Here is a 17,278-nt window from a genome sequence, read left to right as displayed (position 1 = left end):
GTCACTTTCTGTGAGGGAGACCTGGGTTTGATACCTAGCCAAAGCATCTCATGTGCAATCACGGCAGATCCATGGAGGTTTGCGTGTTGCTATGGTGCTGAACCGGTTTCAGCCGAGTTTGCAGACTTCAGACGCCACATCTGGGGAGTGAAGGACAATTCGATGTTGGTTATCCTCAGTACCTTTTCTGGATAAAAGAGTTGTATGACACAATTGCCTTTCTGAAAAGACTTTCACTTGATTGGTCAATAAACTCAACGGTCTTCTTCTTCCTTTCTTTGTGTGTGTGTACTGTGTTACGGAAGTACTGCAGACTTGAAATGCGACCTGTCGAATTCGATGTCTTGTAAGTAAGTACATACAAATTTGATTTTGAAGACAACACAAAAAGAGGGCCAAATAACTCTTACATCTTTACATTTGATTCCATGTTGAAATAATAATCTAAAGTATATTTCACTAAATAAAGAACATTAAATCACACTTTCCCGTTTTCCCTTTAAAGTGAAACACTGGGGAACTTTTAATATATTTGTGGCTGGCCTTATATTTCCATTGTATAATGCTGATCTACATGAACTAGTTTCTCTAAATGCTGGTTGCCCCCGCGTGCCTTTGACCAGTGCAGAGACCTAGACTGCACCCCTTCTTCCTGCATGACTAGTTTTGTCACCTCCAGCAAGATGTCCCCCTCTACCTGGCTTTAGATTCTTCGCTTCCTGCCTCCCTGTGCTTCTGATCTCTCAGGAAATTTCCCAAGTGGGAGGAAGCCTTGTGGCCCTGGCTGCAAGGAAGTATAATTAATGTTAAAAAACAAAACCACAAAGCCCACACCCACTGCTATCAAGTCAATTCCAATCCATAGCAATCCAGTGGCACAGAGTAGAACTGCTCTTTTGTATTTGCTAAGACTAAATATTTCAGGGAACAGATAGCCTCGTCTTTCTCCCTCCGGGAAAGCACTGCCAGCCTTGCAGTTAGCAGTCCGGGCCTTATCCCACACAGCCACCAGGACTCCTGGGAGATCACAAAGAAAGCGTGCGGCTGTCCCTTCTACCCTGTCACCTGCTGAGCCCTGGGGTTCAGGGGTTCCAGGGAGTTTTCAGAGACAGGATTTTGGGGGGACAATCTCCAGCCCTTTTTTGGGTTTGTTTGTTTTGTGGTACCTTTGGATGGTTCTGAACAGCTCACCTTTCTGAGCAGTGTTTTCACCACCCGCTGACCTAGCGGCCACAGGCACACAATAGCTGATATAGCTCATCGGGGATTATCTCTCATCCTTCCCTCTCTGCAAGGAGACAACTGCGAGTGTCGTTTGCTTCCTGAGAATTAAGAAGAGCAGTTGGAGAGAATCAGCTGGTCCTTTGATGAATAGCTCCCAGAATAGACTCAGAGAGGGGACAACAAAAAGCCATCGAATTGGTGAGGAGAGACTGAAAGCTGCTGGCATTTCACTTCTTTTGTTCTCATTCTTGGTGGGCAGGATGGGAACTGATGGGCAGTTGGTAGGGTAGCTGGTCTCTCTGCAAAGTGGCCTGATCAGATTCCTGAGCTTCTAGGTCAGTGGGCAGGATGGCGCCTGTCCGGAGCCACTGCCACACCCTCCTGACCTGGAAAGGTGTGAAAAGTGGAGCGGCACTCATTCATTATTCTGTAAGCATCAGTATCTGGGTTACTCACCGAGCATAGCTCTTATTTTTAGGGGGGTTTGGTGAGACCACAAAAGAGCAAACAGAGAAAATGAAGAATAAATGCACGTTTGGAATTAGTTACAAACAGCAGCAGTGGTAGCAACCACTACCAAGCTAGAAACACGGAAGAAACGGAAATGCTCTCCCTTCATGTGTTTCTGCTCCTTTCAATCTTCAGTGGGCGATGCACTTCCTACCACTCCCGATGCTCTGTGAGTGAACGAGCGCATGAGTGAGCGAGCTGTTTGCTCCCAGACAGACATACTGAGTGGTAAAATAAAGCCACTTTTTTCAATAGTTTTTTAGCATAATGCGTATAACATACAATTCAGCAGTGTAATCTCATCAAGAAGACTGTACAATCATCACCACAATCAGTCTTAGAATATTTTTACATTCTTGTACTCATCGTTATTAGAGCCCCACTATCCCTCGCCATACCCCTAAGGAGCCATTGTTCCAGTTACTGTCTCTATAGATTTACCTATTCTGGATTTCATCTACCGAAAACCATTACAAACAAAAGCAAACACCACTAACAAAGTGAAACATACAAACCTTAAAAGAAATCAGACACTATTAAAAACTAGAATAAATTTAAATGGATCATAAGGGAGATCAAATGATAGAGTGATCCATTTTAACTGAACTGCCTCGGCAACAATCCACTAATAAAGCCAATTTGGATACTGTGATTTATTCTTTAGGATTTGAGGAAGTCAGCAACAGGTCTCTGTGTGGAGATGACTAACAACCACAACTCCAACTCATGGTGACCCAACAGGATGTGGTAGAACTCTCCCTGAGGGTTTCCTAGGCTGTCAATCTTTATGAGATCAGATAACTTGATCTTTCTCTCATACTTGTGGGTTTGAACTAATGACCATGTGACTAGCAGCCTAATGCTTAACCCACTGCCAGAGAGCATAGACAGAGGTTCAATAAGTATTTGTGTTATTAACAGTTAACTGATTGTGTTAGTCTGGGTAAACTAGGGAAACAAATCCACAGAAACTCATAAGTATATAAGAGAGAGTTTTATATAAAGGGTGAGTGTACATTCAGAAAGCATCCCAACTCAGTGCTGTTCAAGTCCAACATTAGCCCATATGTCCGACACCAATCTACAAAGTCCTCCTCCAGCTCACAAAACACACGTGATGACTCCGAATGCAGGAGGAAAGCTGAATCAGTGAATGTGTAAGTATCTCAGCACTGGCAGGGGTCTGACCACACCGCTGCTCCAGCACCCAGGGCTGCATCGGGGTAGGTCAATGCTGCTTCTCTTTGGGAATGTCTTGCAGGAAGTGAGTCTTGCCAGCTGAAGCAGGGAATTGGTTAAGGGAGTTGCACCCTGGTCCGACCATCAGAGAGCAAGAGACCCGAGAACTAGAAAAGCAAGGCTGGCTAAGTCATTTCTCTCTCTGCCCTTCAATTAATCCCACATGTGTTTATCAGCCAGGTTGGCACAATAAACCTTAACTATCTCACTGATAATACCAGGTTTCAGAGAAGGGGATACTCCGTACTTTTATCATAATTTTTTTTTCCTCAAGGGGTGGAGGGAGTTGTTTCTCTTTAAAATTATTTTAAAATCATACAAATGGAATCTTATATACGCACAAAATGGCAATGCTATTACACACTGCTCTGCGCTGTGGTGGCTGTGAGTGTGGCCTTGTTGTCTTTTCTGGCTTTGTCCTGGCTTGCTCACCTCCTGACAGGGCTTACTCCCCACCTCACCCCACGCTCATACAATCACATACATGCAAACAACAGACACATACACTGTCGTTGTTTCTGGTGCCATTGAGTCAGCTCCGACCCACAGTGACCCTATGATCAGCAGAATGAAGCACAGCACAGTCCTGCCCCACCCTCAGAGTGTTCCTGTGCGTGCCCATTGACGCAGCCGCGGTGTCAGGCCATCTCATTGAGGGCTTTCCTCTCTGAACCAAACATGATGTCCTTCTCCAGGGACTGGTCTCTCTTGACAATATGTCCAGAGTATGTAGGACGAGGTCTTGCCATCCTTGCCTCTAAGAAGCACTCTGGCGTTAATTCTTCCAATACAGGTCAGTTTGTTCTTTTAGCAGTCCGTGTTACCTTCAATATTCTTCTCCAGCACCAGTTCAAATGCATCAATTCTTCTACGGCCTTCCTTATTCAATGTCCAACTTTCACATGCATGTGATGCAATGGAGAATACCATTGCTTGGGTCAAGCGCATGCTAGTCCTCAAGGCAACATCCTTGCTCTTCAATACTCTAAAGAGGTCTTGTGCAGCAGATGTACCTAATGCAACTCATCTTTTGACCTCTTGACTACTTCTTCCACATTTCAAACACATACAGGAATGGTTTTTGTAGCTAAATGGCATACAATTATAATGCTTTGTCGTCATATCTCCATTTAGTGATGTAACATTGGAATTCCACTAGGGGCATCAAGATAGCTCCAAAGTATTCCTTTTACTATGCCAGGGTGTGGCCAAATCAACATGTTCCCAATCAACTCTCAGCAACAGGCATTCATTCCCACCCACCCCTTACCCAAGATTACTTATTTGGTTTTAGTACTGTGAAATATGTGTGTGTGTATATACTGGTCTTTTTATTTATATAAGCAAGATTGCTGAAGTCTTAAAATGTATTTAAAAATTTTAACCAGTATCCCACACGATGTGGCCATTCTCATTTTCACCAGCCATAGAAGAAAGTATTTCTTTTCCCACTTCTTGCCTCCCCAAAAGGTGTTTTTAAAGAAAAATTTTACTAGCACGATCGATATAAAATAACAACTCATTGGTCAAGACCAGAGGTTCTTATGATTTATTTTAGGCCACATTCCCTTCTCAAAGTACTTTGAAAAGCTGTTTTTTATTAATTAAGTAAAGGTTCACAGAGCAGATCCGTTTTCCATTCCACATTTTGTTTCATGTCATTGATTGCAATCCCCACAAGGAAACACTACTTACTTCACTTCCTTCCTGCATTTCCTGTTTCCTCCCTCCTTCTGCCCTAAACCTTGTGAATTTAGTGCTTGGGCAAATGCTGCCCATTTGATCTCAAACATCCAATTCTTCTGAGGTGTGTCCCTCCTGGTTCTATTGCTCTCCTTATGGACCTTTCTATGTTTGGCTGAAAATGGAGTCATGGATGTGTTAATTTACAGACCTATGGAATATTGCTTTGATGAGTAAGACAAGCTATACAGAATCCCCAAAGAAACAAACTATGTAAAATGCAGTTAACTAATATTGAAAAAATAATTTTATTAGTATATTAAATAAGAAATCTTAGTTGCAGGTCTACTAGCAATAAAGTCAAAGAAATGCTGCATATCAATGATATTTCAAAGAACCAGCAACAATTGTAAAGTGATATGAAAATACTGATGATTTCTCTTGGTGATAAGCACTGGTAGACACTGCTACCAGTATTGTGATTTTTTTGCCCACCTTCATAGTTGAAGGGAGCACAACATTTTACTATGAAATCAATGAAAGTAAATGTGTACTTTTTGCTATCTAAGTTCATGGACATCTCAAGGAATCTATGGATAAGATTGAGAAATCCTTTGTAAAGAGCCCTGGTGGAACTGTGGGTGAGGTAGTTAGATAATTGTGCCAACCTGGCCGATAAACACATGTGGGGTTAATTAAAGGGCGGAGGGATAAATGGCTTGGTGAGCCTCGCCTTTCTAATTTTCAGGTCTCTTGCTTTGTGATGGTCAGACCAGGGTGCAGCTGCCTTAGCCAGTTCCCTGCTTCAGCTTGCAAAGCTCACTTCCTGTGAGACATCCCTGAGGAGAAGCCACATGGACCTACCCCGATGCAGCCCTGGGTGCTGGAGCAGCAGTGTGGAGACCCCTGCCAGTGCTGAGATGCTTGCACGTTCACTGATTTGGCTTTCCTCCTGCAGTCGGTGTCATTGTGTGTTTTATGAGATAGAGGAGGACTTTGTGGATTGGTGGTGGACATAAGGGTTAATGTTGGACTTGTGGGCTTGGGCAGCACTGGGTTGGAATGTTTTTCTTGATGTGCACTTAACCTTTATATAAAACTCTCTCTTATACATGAGTTTCTGTGGATTTGTTTCTCTAATGTACCCAGACAAACACAGTGGGTTAGCGGTGGGGCTGTTTATGGCAAGGTTAGGGGTTGAAACCATCAGCCAGCTTCTTAGGGCAAAGCTGAAGCTGTTTGCTTCTGTAAAGATTTGGTCTTGGAAACCCTGTATTTTAATAGTTACCAATTGAAATCAACCACATAACAGTGGGTTGGTTTGGGATTTGGGGTCCTTTGTAGGCCAACTTAGCCCAAACCTGGCTCACATCTGCAGGTGACACCAATTCTCACCTCTGCTGTACATTGATGTTTGCTCTTCCCATTGCAGACCTGGGGTGCACAATGGTATTCTTGCTTTAGAGACGTTTATACACTGTGCCCTTCCTTCCTCAGGAGTACTGAATCTCCATCCTTACCTTCTGTACTTTTCTTCATGTCTAGAAGCTTTCCCTGACCAACTTCTTTCCCCAAGTGACTCGTGTGGTTCTAGTAGGTGCTCTTTTAGTGCCCTGGGCCTCCCTGAAGAATACTTACCATATCTCACTGTACTGCCTTGTTAACTGTCTGTCTCTCACATTAAGTAAGCTCTCTGAGGACAGGGACAATGTCTGTCTGATTTACAGATGTATCTCCAGTACCTCACTCTAAGAAGATGTGTGACAAATATTTGTTGATTGGATGAATCAATGATTAGTTGATTGGCCTCTACCTTGCCACTCTGTGTCTGTTGGCCTTTCTCTTTACGGGTAGCCATCAGCGCCTGCTCCCTTTTAGGTGATCTCATGATAAAAAGTCTCCTTCTTAAAAAATACCTTTTCAGGAAATAATAAGGGTCATCCCTATGAGTGCTTGAGAATTGCATTGTTATGATCCAACCCCGCCCCCCACTCCCTTATTCTTGATTCTCCACATGTCTAGGTCCCTCTTCTGCTCAGGGATATGTGCAAATTATTTGAGGTCATTTGGTCTTGACCCCCTTTCCCTGAGTGGGCAGCCCCCTTGGGCCTGGGTCCATAAGACCTTCATCAAATCTCCAGGACACCAGCCTGCTGGGTGGCATCAGTGGCCTGTTCATAAAATGGCCAAATTAATGCCTGTTCCCAGTCCGGCAGTGAAATCCTGAAATGCCCTAACTTGCCTGGACACAGGGTAATGTCAGATCCCCTTGTCTCTGGAACATACCACCAGCCCAGGGATGGACGGTGATGACTATTTGCCCTCAGGCGATGCTGGAGCCTGGGGAAAGATTGAGATGCATGTGTGTTTTCTCACAGCATTAGAAAGCCCGGCAGCTCTCAGTGCCAGAGGCTGTTCGGAGTGTCTGTGTTTTTCGACTATTCATTAGTGATTACATACCCCCCTGAACACCTGCAAGACCAATTCATAAAGCAAGCATTCATGGACTTTGGCAAGGGTTTCATGGGAACTGCAGGGTACAGGGCACAGTCATTGTATTTCCAGATAAAAAACATTCTCTTACCAAGGAGGCCTCTGAAAATAGAAGCAGCCTGCAATTTCAGTTCAACACCACGGGGTATTAAAAAGAAAAGTGTTACTTCACCTCCTCTCTTTATGAAGTCAGCGTGCTGTGGGGCTGTGCCATTGCTGGACAAATCCTCTTTAAGGACCCTTTAGGGAGTGAGATGAGGGGAGTGGTAGGCAGTGCATTGATTGTGACGGACGGAGGACAGCCCGGCCGGTCACCGGTCACTGTGCGTGGCGGCATGCTCGCCTGCAAGCTACACTGATTTCACAGCAGGACAACAGGAAATACGGAACTTGGGTGGCCTTCTGTGTCATTCCGGGTGATGGATGGCTCTCACCACTTATAAAAAAATGGCATCATAATTATTAATAATCAAAAAGGCCAACAGCTGTAAATAGCCAGAAAGAAAATCACATCTTTATGCAAAATATGTGCTTGACCTTTTGCATGATTCTTGAGACACTGTATTTTATATTTCCTTTGAATGCTTTCTGTGAAGTGACAAAGTGGCAGGAGCCGGACATTGAGGCTCTACAAGATAGTGATGGGCATGGCTACACGCAGTCGCGGGGAGCGGAGTGGGCAGGATCGGGTCTCAGGAGCACTGTGAGGACGCTTTGACAGAATCTGGAAGTTGCGACTCTTTCCTAAGCATCTGAAAGCCCAGGGTTCTAGAAGCAAAAACAGTTTTTGTCTAAAGAGGCAAAATGGAGTCATTTTGGTTCACTCTCAGATGAGATTGGATTTTTCTCTTGGTTGGGCATGTGTGACGGGGCGAGAGCCTGGGGTGCGAGCTCTCCCCTTGGCGTTGCCTGCATAGACTCAACTAGTCTCCTGAAGGGGCCCCCTTCTCAGATCGTGGGAGAGATGGTACTCGCAGTAGGTTTTCTCCTCTTACGTGTGACCACGCGCCACCACAACTCGGTTAGTTAGAGAATACTTTTAATGGGACATTTAATGGGAATACTTTTAATGGGACTCTGTGTCCTGGCAAAGCTGGTGCCCTCTCTCTGTCCGGTAGCAACCACATGGATGGCTAAGCTCTCTGGTCAGTACAATAGAGCAAAAAAATGAAACGCTCAATCCTAAGACGTTACAGTTAGAATGTCCATTTACAGCATTAGCCTGGAAGGGTGGGGGAGTTTGGTGCTGAGGGGATAAAGCAAGCGGGTCACTGTGAACTGGGACCCTTTCCATGCCAGTGTGTTTGCTTTTGGGGTTTTATGGCCAAAGACTCATCGCACAGAGAGGTTGATGGAGATGATGATGACGTGACTTGCAGCTCTAGTGTAAATCTTGCTGTTGATCAGTCAGGGGAGTTATTTAGGGCCCTAGACAATCAATTTGGAATGAGACGCCTAGAGTTTAAATCACAGCTTTGTTACTTCCTTGCTGTGACCTTGACCTGCTGTCTTTGAACCTATGTGTTGTTCAGTTTTTCAGGGTTCATTAACTTTCTCATCTTTAAATTGGCATAATAATAGTCCATAACCTCAGAATGTTATTACAAGTATTAAACATGTTGACATGTGTAAAACACTTTAAGCTCTGCATAAATGTTAGCTGTCATCAGTTACGTTATCTAGATGGTTAGCTATTGATGAAGAATTGTTTACATCATTCATTACATTCCTAGGAATGATTGCTCTGCTGTTCAGTGCCATCAAGCCAGCTCTGACTCATGGTGGCCTTGTGTCAAAGACAAGGCCATGCTGGCCTGGCCTGTGTCATCTGCATGACTGTTGGTATGTTTCAGTCCATTGTGGTGTGTTTCACTGTAGGAAGCTCATCTCCCAGTTTTATGGTGGGCAGTTTTCTGTATTGTGAGTCACTCAGTATGCATTGACTAATTTTCAAAAGTAGATCTCCAAGCCTTTCCTTCTACTTTGTCTTCATTTGGAAAGCTCACTGACTGCAACTTGTCCACCACGTTACCCTGCTGCTGTTTGATGGACTGGCGGCATACCTTCTAACACTATAACACCACGTAAGCCACCACATGTGAGAGATGGACAGACAGGTGGTGGGTGTTGCGCTACTCCATGTTTAATAATAATTAATGACACTTACTAAGTATGTATGCCATGGAAGTTATTGTATATGCTTCAACTGTTAATATTTTCAATGGTCTTCCATTTCACAGAGGAGCTCTGAGATTAGCGAGAATAATTAGTTTACGGTTACACAGCTAATAGGTAACAAACCTGCAAAAGAGCTCTTTAACGTGCTAAAAAGTAAAAATGCCACTTTGAAGATGAAGGTGCCAGACCAAAACCATGGTATTTTCTAGCTCCTCATATGCATGTGAAAGCTGGCCACTGAATAGAGAAGACTGAGGAAGAATGGATACCTTTGAATGAGGGTGCTAGCAACGAATATTAAATAAATTGCCAGAAGGACGAGGAACTCTACCGTGGAAGTACTACAGCCACAACGCTCTTTGTAAGAAAGGAGCTAGAGACGTGGTCTCATATTCCTCACACATGTTATCAGGAGAGACCAGTTCCTGGGAAAGACATCATATTTGGTAATGTAGAGGTCATCGAAAAAAAGAGGAAGCTTCTCCATAAGATGTGTTAACCTAGTGGCTGCAACAATGGGCTTAAACATGGCACCAGCTGTGCAGATGGCACATGTCTCGGCAGCGTCTCACTCTGCTGGACATGGGTGGCTATGAATGAGAATGAGAAATGCCGCCGCCACCACCAAGCAGCCGTCGAGCTAGAATTCTCTTTAGGCTGAGTCCTGGATCCTGGTGCCTCCCATCACTGAGCAATCTGATCTGACTCGTGTTCACTTGCGAAGAGATAAGAGCGATGACAAAGGTTGCTTTCTGTCCTTTTTATGATTGTTCTTAGTGCATTCACCTTCTCAGAGTCTGCTGAAGGCCATGCTGAAAGTGACCACTGAAGCATGCTCACCTAGGGGGCGCTTTCTGCGGGGTGAGGAGAGGGTGAGGAGAGCGTCTGTTCTGGAGTCAATCCGACCTGGGCTCATGGCCCCGAGCCACCCCTCTCTGTCTCATGGCTCAAAGTCTCGATGTCCTCATCAGGAAAGTAGGGGTCATAAAATCTGCCTTCAAAACCTTTCTCACATGAGAGTGAAGTAATAATGAACGTTAAAGACGTGGCACATATTTGGTACTCAGTAAGTTATATATTTTATTAGTATTAGCAACTGCTAACTGCTTAGGCTTCTCAACTGGCTGTTTTGAGGAAGAAGGAGCCGTTTACTAAAAGGAGAACCTTTCATCAACAACCGTCATTACATGAATCCCACTGCCATCGAGTCGATTCTGACTCACGGCCAGTCTGCACAGTGCGGAGACTAGAAACGTTGATGGCAGCAGAGAGCCTCAGCTTTCTCCTGGAGAGTGGTTGATCAGTTCAAGCCCCTGACCTTGCAGTTAGCGCTGTCCAACGCTTACCCAGTAGGGTCACCAGGGCTCCTTCAGACACATCCAAACGCCGCTTCCATGTCCTAGAGGCAGCACAGAAGCACGACAAGACAAAGCCAGCCCCTATGGAAGGGGTCGAGTCTGGGCAGCCAGCCCATAAAACCAGAACTCCAGCGCAGCTCCTTTCTGCCACGGCTGGATTGCTTTGTTTGTTTTAGGCAACTCCTTAAGCGGCCCAAGACACTTTTAATAGAGGGAGCCGTAATCAGTGATACTTGAGAAGAACCGGGAGATTTTGTAGCTCCTGCTTCTCCTGCTCATCTCCCTGCTAACCCGAGCCTTGGTTCCACTCCATCCAGTGGAGACTCTTTACAGCACGACATACAGAAGGCTGTCAGTGCCCAACAATGATGCCATTCTGGATAACAGGCAGGAGAAAAGGGCTTGTTCTTTTCTGGATGATCTAATTAATTATCTGGTTAAATTAGGTTAAAACCTTTTGTCAAGCACTCTAATTATCTGGAAAACCAGGTAACTGTGCCCTTTGAAGAGCCTGTCGGCTTGAATTATTCGTCGACATCACCTGGGACGGTTCCCGGTCCTTCGCCTGCCTGTTTGTGCAGAGATTTGGATGGAGACTCTTGAGTCGTTCTATTTATAGCTTCTTGTCGATGCAAAATATTCAAACTATCTCCATTTTGCCCCCCTTTCCTTTTCTCGTACAAAAGAGAAATCCAACTTTGAGCTCCGAAGATGCGGGTACTCAACTTGGAAGATTGGTAGCACATTTCCCAAGGGACACAAACAAACACACGCATAACTGGAATATCAATGAGGTCTTTTTAGAGGCAAGGCATTAAAATGCAAGGCAGGAGATAATGAGCTAAGCAGCAAGTTACAGGTTTCTCAATTCTAGCGTGAAAGGAGAAAGAGAGGAAAATAGAACAGAACACCCACCCTTCCCGAGTCGCTGAGCACAAGCATCGACTAGACTCGGGATTAAGCTGGGAGCTGCCGGTAACCTCAGCCACACAAATGGAACTGCAAAAACAAAAATTGTTTTAGGGCCGATGAGGAAGATATTAAAATCATGCGAAAATAGTTTTCTCTCGACTCCTAGTTTATGCCTGTTTTCATCTTTAGTTGCACATGCGAGTCAAATCTAGGCAATGTCTCCTGGTTCTGGCTTTACCCTCTCCTGGCTGTTCTGGCAGGGATGGTAGTGGTGGTGGTGTGTGTGTATGGGGCGGTGGGGATGGGGGGGGCATTGGTTACCATTCCTGGAGAGCAGACTATGTACCAGATGTTGTACTGGGTTCTGTGATCACACTGAATCCTACCAGCAGCCACCTGCCTAGCATGATTGCCATCTTGCTACAGAGGAGATCGAGGCTGGAGGGCTATGTTGCTTCAGGCTGAGAATTAGACCCATGTTGATCAGACTCCAAAGCCAGCCTCCTCTCCCTAGCTGCCTTCTGAAGTTAGGTCCAGACAAATGGTCTGTCAGCCTAGCATAGAGAAGAAAGAGAGCAAGCTCAGGTCTGGAGCAACCTAGTGGAGGTGCAGCTGAAAGAATGCTTGAGGTGGAATCAGAAAATCTGGGTACCAGGCTCTCTGCTTCTTTCAGCTCTGTGGCTATGGGAAACTTCCTTAACCTCTCTGTGCCAGTTTCCTCATGGGTCCATCGGAGCTCTGACACTCCTTTTATTGTTGGTGGTGTGGTGGGATGTAGCTGATGGCTGTGAAAGCAGGGGAGCGCAGGGCCCAACAACAAAGACGGCACGAAAGAGAGAGAAACCGCAACTGAAAACAAAGCAGGAAATATTAAGCTGGAGCAATTACACGGGAGATCTAGAGGGCGCTCAATGGCACGGTGTCACATTTTGACCCAACAACAAGAGCAGTCATTAACTCTACAATGTATTCTCTGGGATAACAAGAACTTTCTCTTCTCTGGACCATCACCAGAAGGGGTTCACTGAGGCGTAATAAGCACAGGGGACCCTGAGAATGGGCTTGGGGTTTTAATGCCATCTGTAGCCTTCTATAAATGGGGTGTTCAGCATGTAAATTCTAATCCCATTAACCATTGGATTTTAATATTTGCAATTCTTGAATCACATGGGCTGGTGTAATTTTTCCATGTGGAGATGGCTGCTTGTATTAAGACAAGCTTTTACGTCCCTGGAAGCTATTCTTTCTGATAGCTGGGCACCATTTGCTGTCTTCATCACATTTTGCAATAGCACCTGTATCTTCATTGACCGCTTCAAGGGGGTAGATATGATTCTTAGATTAGAGCTATGATTAAGTGTGAGCTTAACATACATTCATCTCTCTATGGGTTATATATGCCCCTGGTTGAAGGACATTATAAGTTATCTCCATGGGAGATATGGTAGTTCTATTGGTAGTACCATTAATTTAGCCAATGGTATAGAACTTAAAACACTATTGAGAAGAAAAAAGTATATATATATATATGATATATTTTTAGAGCAAAATAGATGAATAGTTGATTTGTGCACTTTTTCAACCCCAAGTCTTTAGAGTATTTTATTTGGATACCTACTGTGTTGAGCTACCTGCGATTTCATAATAGGTTGCAATCTTCCCCACCTTTAGGCCTTTGCATCTTCTGTGTTCTCTTTGTGGGATTCCCCTCAACTCAAATACCACCTTTGCTCTGAAATCTTCTCTTCTGAAATTTTTCTGTCTAGAGTATGCCTAGCCTCTGCGTTGATACCACAGCTCACAATGTACCAGCATGCAGCACTGATGTTTCTACTTGTACCTCCTCTGGTATATTGGGAGCTCCCAATAGGGAGCTCAGCAGAACTAGGTGCTATATCTCTAGTCCTTGTACCAGGCCCAAACTTCAAAAATCACTGCCTTCGAGTCAACCCCGACTCTGTCTATAAGCCAGAGTAGAACTGTGCCTGTGAGTTTCTGAGTGTCGGTCTTCACAGAAGTAGAAAGCCTTGTCTTTCTCCCTTGGAGCTGCTGGTGCTTTTGAACTGTTGGCCTTCAGGTTAGAAGCTCAACTCAGAAACCTCTATGCCCCTAGGACTCCTGCACCAAGCGCAGTGCTTACTATACATTTGTTAGCAAAAGGAATGGTCATGATCCATGGGCCAATTAGGAGCTGAGCCAATCGGGAGACTGTTGTCATTGTTCAGGAGAGAGCGATGCAGGGATGCACTAAGCTAGAAAGGAGGTCCAGTTTCTACCTCTCCCACAACACCCTCTGCCCCCTCCCCATTCATTGATGGATTTGCCAGTTACTCACCTGTCCAGACTTTGCTTTAGAAGCACATTTTTCACCAGCAGTGAGGACCTGAAGCCCAGCACTGGGGATGGAAGTGTGAACCAGGAAGTGGGTTTAAGAGATTATTTTACAAGTGGCATTAAGAGAAAACAGTTGTATGTGACAAAGTAGAAAGAAGAATCCAGCATGCGTGATGCCACTGAGTTAGACTGGAAAGCATGAGGTTTTCATCTCTCACACCATCTATTTCTCATTCAAGAGGAAAACTGACAAAGTGTGGGTCGTGCTCAATCTGATATGAATGATTCAGAACGGCCCATATAGCAACAAGGGGGACGCTGGCCATGTAGAAACTAGAGGTCTTCAGCAAACTCAGGGTGGAGTTCAGTCCAGCACAAAGGAGGGAGCAAAGGAGGCTCAGGGACATGGGGTTCCTGCCAGAGCCGAGGAGCTCCTGGGTGATGCAAAAAGTGAACACACTTTGCTGCTACAAAGATGGTTGGCTGTTCAAGTCTACCCTGAGGCACTGCTGAAGAAAGACCTGGTGATCTAGTTCTGAAAACTGGACAGTGAATACCCTGTGGAACACAGTTTTACTCTGATCCACGTGGGTTGCCTTGAGTCAGAAGGTACATTTTTAATCAGGGCAAAGAAAAATGCATGTCCTTCTAATAGCTAAAATAGGAGGTCTCATGGCATAGTAACTGTTACACACGGGGCTGCTTCTGGCAAGGTCACGCTTTGAAACCACCTGCAGCTCCATGAGAGGAAGATGAGGCTTTCTATTCTTGTAAAAGTTCTCGTCTCAGAAACCCACAGGGGCAGTTCTACTCTGTCCTACAGGGTCGCTGTGAGCCCACATTGACTCAATGGCAGTGAGTTTTGTTTCTTAGCAGGGAAATGGCTGTTTCATTGTTCTGGTGCCCAATACCAGGGTGAACATCTGGATCTGGAGGGTTCACCCCAAACCCTCTCCGATGATCCCCCCTGGAACAAACAGCTCTACCGCAGGGCACTTTTGCGGTATATTAATTGGCGGAGTTTACAAAAGTAGCACTTTCCTCGATGTTTGGTTCTGGAAGCTCAGTGTACACATGAAGAAGTGAGTGTCATTGTCCCCTCAAACGTCCAGCCCTCACAACCAGGGGTCAGGAAGTTTCCAACGTTATAGTAACTGGGTAGATCTTGGAAGTTTACACACCTTGATTTAGAAGAAGCGTTGGTCTCAGGAATGAAGATTTCAGAAATGTTCACATTCAGAAGGAAACCTTTTCGTAGCCATGTTTCTCATGCATTGTTTGAAGCTAGCGGAAACAGCTGTCCCTGCTTTTCTGTGAGTTTAATTCAGTGGCTTCACAGTTGGCTGAAATCTGGAATCACCTGGGTGATTCGAAAATACTGATGTCTTGGTTCCCTCCTAAGGTTTCCAACGTAATTGGTCTGGGGTGCAAGTTGGGCCCTGGAATTTGAAATATTCTTCTGTGGGGTTTCCGCTGGATAGCCACTCTCGACAGCGCCTAGATTTCCACTCGTTGTAAATGATTCCAAAGAGCTGTTTGCCTCACCTGGTCCAGGTGGCTGAGAAGGTCCTGAAGAGGCCCGCCGGAGGAGAGCAAAGAGAAAGGACGTGAAGACAACGGAAGGTATGCGGAATAAAAGTTTATGATTATCCAACCCCAGGAAATGGGGGGAAAGATATTTTCATTTCTGCCCAAGGCCATATGTGAGTGCCTGTGGGGAACGCATATTCATAGCTTTGTGACTGAACCAATAATTCATATCTGATTCAGAAGCTGGCTCTGTTGGATTACAGCTTTACAGCTGTTCTCTGTTGAAGTCCAGCCTCTCCCAGCGGGACTCATTGTAGCAACAGGACTCATTTATAGAACTCATATGCAGGGGCCTGGAGACCCCAAACTGTAAATTAAAACCTTGTGTACATTACTTTGGTAAATTCAATTCAAAGCATCTCGGCTTCTCCAAATAGGCCATTTTCCCTCGGAAGAGGAGGGTGAGACACCAAGGAAAGGAGACGGATCTTTTCCAGTCACCATTCTTATTTCTGGTAGGAAGTCTTGACAGAAAGGCAATAATGGAAATAAATTCCAATACAAGGCCGAGGCTTTGCTCAGGCGCCAGGAGGGCCTGTTTGAAGGCGAGGAGAGGGAAAGCAAGGGAAGGGAGAAGGATTGAATTCCAGAGCTCAAGGGTGAGAGCAAGAGCATTCCTTAGAGGCCATCTTCGGGTAGAGTTCAGCTCAGACCCTATTTATTCTGGAACGCTTTTCTGGAAGCTGTTTTCAAGCTAACAATGGAAAGGGAAACCAAAGTCTAGAGAGGGGAACAATGTCTCCATCAGAGTCACACCACGGATTAGAGGCTGAGCTGGAATTCAGAGAGAATGGTCTTGATTCAGAGTCCAGCGTCTCTCCCCTATCCGACGGCCTTATGGCTGCTGTGGTGGGATTCAAGGACCAGGAAGGAAGTGTCTCAGGTGCTGGTTTCTAAAAGGAAGGCAAGGCTTTGAAGCAGAAGATACTGTTGGAGTTCCAGGCTAGGGAAATTCTCCTAGCTTTCCCCAGGGAAAATATGACTAGGGGCCAGGGGTGGTGGAGAAGGGAGGACAGATGTGGGAGACATGTCAGATAGGGAATCAGCAAGACCAGTGGTTGACTAGCAAGAGGTTGGGGGCAAGGAGGTGGGGTGGTGGCTGGTGGGGAGAAGAATGCATAGATTTGAATGTGAACTGCTTTGCTTTGGTTGCAAAAACTGATCTGCCCGTGACCTGGCATATCTCCGGACGTCCCCCTTGTCGCCCTTTCATCACTTTCATTGCGCAGCAGAGAGTAATGCCAGGCAGGCAGAGCACGTACCCCCAGAAGAAGGAGGGTGAAGAACTGAATTTGGGGCACGGAGTTGATGAACGTGGACAGCACATCTGAATGATGCCACTCCGCCGGAATCACGCATGGGGTGAACGCCCTGAGTCCTTGGGGATGCCGAGATGAAGAAAGCCCAGTCCCCACCCCAGGAGGAGCTCAATCTTGTGGGGTCGCACAGACATGTGAGTTAACAATTGTGCACGTGAGCTCCATCATGGTGGTGTCTTCCACGCTATTCTGGGGCTGTGTGCACGCAGCTGAGGGAGGCAGGCTTACAGTGAGACGCAGCTTCCTGAAGAAGGAACTTTCAAGGTCATCTTTCTGGGGTTTGGGGGCGGGGGGACTTTGCCAATGGGAAGTCGCAAAGCAGATAGAACAATGACAACGAACCCTAGACTTGGGGTTTGGTGAACATTTCGTTGGCCTAGTAGGGAGGAGTCCTGGTGGGGGCGTGGTTATGTGTAGGATCGCTAACCTGCCCGACCA

Source organism: Echinops telfairi, unplaced genomic scaffold (genome assembly GCF_000313985.2).
Source record: "Echinops telfairi isolate 266 unplaced genomic scaffold, ASM31398v2 ScPeMD7_5167;HRSCAF=5991, whole genome shotgun sequence".
Taxonomy (NCBI): Eukaryota; Metazoa; Chordata; class Mammalia; order Afrosoricida; family Tenrecidae; genus Echinops; species Echinops telfairi.
This window is presented reverse-complemented; position numbering follows the sequence as displayed.